The sequence below is a fragment of the Myotis myotis genome, unplaced genomic scaffold (assembly GCF_014108235.1).
Source record: "Myotis myotis isolate mMyoMyo1 unplaced genomic scaffold, mMyoMyo1.p scaffold_m19_p_11, whole genome shotgun sequence".
In the NCBI taxonomy this organism is placed as follows: Eukaryota; Metazoa; Chordata; class Mammalia; order Chiroptera; family Vespertilionidae; genus Myotis; species Myotis myotis.
Genome location: NW_023416315.1, coordinates 17,453,641 through 17,456,586, shown reverse-complemented (window position 1 = coordinate 17,456,586; position 2,946 = coordinate 17,453,641).

Genomic DNA, 2,946 nt, shown 5'->3' with positions numbered 1-2,946 from the left:
TTTCAGGTTTCTTTGGAAATATCCCCAGCTGCTCTGGACTTATTTGTATGACTGAATTCATTTTGTAACAGTGTGACTCATTTTCCTTTGTCTTATTCCGTGCTCCCTAGAGACAGGACGAAAATAAAGTTCTCTCTTGGGTAACTTTTTAAAAATTTTGTACTTAAACTCGTCTGATAGGCCTAATTTTCTTATTCATTGCTTTCTCATAAACCCTGAAAATCTAAAATTCAAGTCAGTAGAAGCATAATGTTTAAAAATTCAAATTAGTGCTCTATTTCAAATTTTTATTTCTTTGTGAAGTGTCATTCCATCCTCACTAGTATCATAATTCGCATAAAATTTTTTATATATTTCAACATCTTCTTTTCATGTCTTGTCTATAAAAATATTTCAGCAATATGTTATGCTCTGCAGCTGATGTCAAACACAGTTATGTTGGCTGGTTTAATTTATTAAATACTATTCAAAGAAGGGGAAAACTAAATAAATTCCATTTCCACTTACATGTAATTGAACATTTTGTGAAGTGTTAAAAGAGGGTCATTCACTTTCATTTCTTGACAGTAGTGAAATGTTTCATGTAAATTATCAATGAAAATAATCTGCTGTCACTGCTCCACTGCTTAGCCTAAGTTGACTTATGTATAGTTACTCAGTTTTCTCCAAGAAAAACTGGATTTTTTTTCTGTTCACTACTACTCAGCAAATAGATTTACACTGTTCTCAAAACTGCCTGGTACTAGCACAAGAACAGGCATATAGACCAATGGAACAGAATAGAGAACCCAGAAATTGACCCAAGCCATTATGCTCAATTAATACTTGACAAAGGAGGCAAGACCACACAACAGAATCAAGACAGTTTCTTTAATAAATGGTGTTGGGAAAATTGAACAGATACATGCAAAAAAAATATGAAACTAGACCACCAACTTTCACCATACACAAAAATAAACTCAAAATGGATAAAGGACTTAAAACAGGAAACCATAAATATCTTAGAAGAATCCACAGGCACCAAATATAAAATACCAGACATATGTCGCAGTGCTATCTTTACCAATACAGCTCCTAGGGCAATGGAAACTAAGGAAAAATAAACAAATGGGACTACATCAAAATAAAAAGCTTCTGCACAGCAAAAGAAACCATCCGCAAAACAACAAGAAAGCCCACTGCATGGGAGAACATATTTGGCAATGTTATATCCGATAAGGGTCTAATCTCCAATATTTATAAGGAACTCATACATCTTAACAAAAGGAAGATAAACAATCTAATAAAAAAAATGGGCAAAGGACCTAAATAGACACTTTTTGAAAGTGGGCATACAAAATACCAAGAGACATATGAAAACATGCTCAAAGTTACTAATCATCTGAGAGATGCAAATCAAAACAACAATGAGGTACCATCTCACACCTGTCAGAATGGCTATCATCAACAAATAGACAAATGACAAATGCTGGCAAGGATGTGGAGAAAAAGGAGCCCTCTTGCACTGCTGGTCGGAATGCAGATGGTGCAGCCACTGTGGAAAGCAGTATGGAGTTTCCTCAAAAAATTAGAAATGGAATTCCCATTTGACCCAGTAATCCCACTTTTAGGAATATATCCCAATAAATCAGAAACACCATCAGAAAGGATATATGCACCCCTATGTTCATGGCAGCACAATTTACAATAGCTAAGATTTGGAAACAGCCTAAGTACCCATCAGCAGATAAGTGGATTAGAAAACAGTGGTACATCTACACAATGGAATACTATGCTGCTGTAAAAAAGAAAGAACTCTTACCATTTGCAATAGCATGGATGGACCTGGAAAGCATTATGCTAAGCGAAATAAGCCAGTCAGAGAAAGATAAATATCACATGATCTCACTCATTTGTGGAATATAATCAACAACATAAACTGATGAACAAAAATAGATCCAGAGACAGAGAAGCACCAAACAGACTATCAAACCTCAGAGGGAAGGCGGGAGGTGGGGGGTAGGGTAAAGTGTAAGAGATCAACCAAAGGTCTTATATGCATGCATATAAGCATAACCAATGGACACAGGCACTAGGATGAGGACATGTGCTGGGAGGTGGGAGTGGCTGAGGAGAGGTCAATCGGGAGAAAAGGAGACATATGCAATACTTTAAACAATAAAGAATTTAAAAAATATAAAAGAACTTAAAATATATGGCTTTTAGATCAACTATGTGCCAGATCTCTCTCTGCCTTCCCAGTTCAAAATCCTTAATCTTGTACACAAAGTTTGCTTTACTTTGTAAATATATTTACAGATGTCAACGATTAGGATGGGCACTTTTGTGTGGCATTAATCTTTCTACCACAACCAAAACAAAAAGAAACACGATTTATCCTCCAGGATGCCTCCCCAGATCCCCTCAAGCACATCAAGGCACCTTCCTTTCGGGCTCGTCGAGTGTATTTTGTATATTTCTATTGTTGGTGTTTGTATGATTGCCCAACTTGGTCTCCTAGACTGTGAGTGCCACGAGATAGCTCTAACTCTTATAATAATTAGATAACTGAAAAATTCCAAAAGGTAAAGGGAAAACAAGCATCACAGTGAGTTTTGTGAAGAATTAAGTTGTAGAATTAATATATGGAAATTAGTGGTCTTTTTATATTAAAACAGGAATCATTGTGCATATCTCCAATAATGGTCACAATACTTGACGCTTAGTAAATATTTTTTTAAAATATTGGCTGGTTGAAAAACTACTAACCACAGTTGACACTTAAAATTAAAGTATTATTAAATGGAGACCTTTTTGTTGTTTCCTCATAGAGATGTACTTATCTATATTTGGTTTATAGAAATTGTGACATCATGGCAAAAAAGAGAGAAGTTAATTAGTCTACTCTAAAACTATTCATTTTCAAGATGGACAAATGTCAACGTTAAATAGTATATTCCCCTTTCT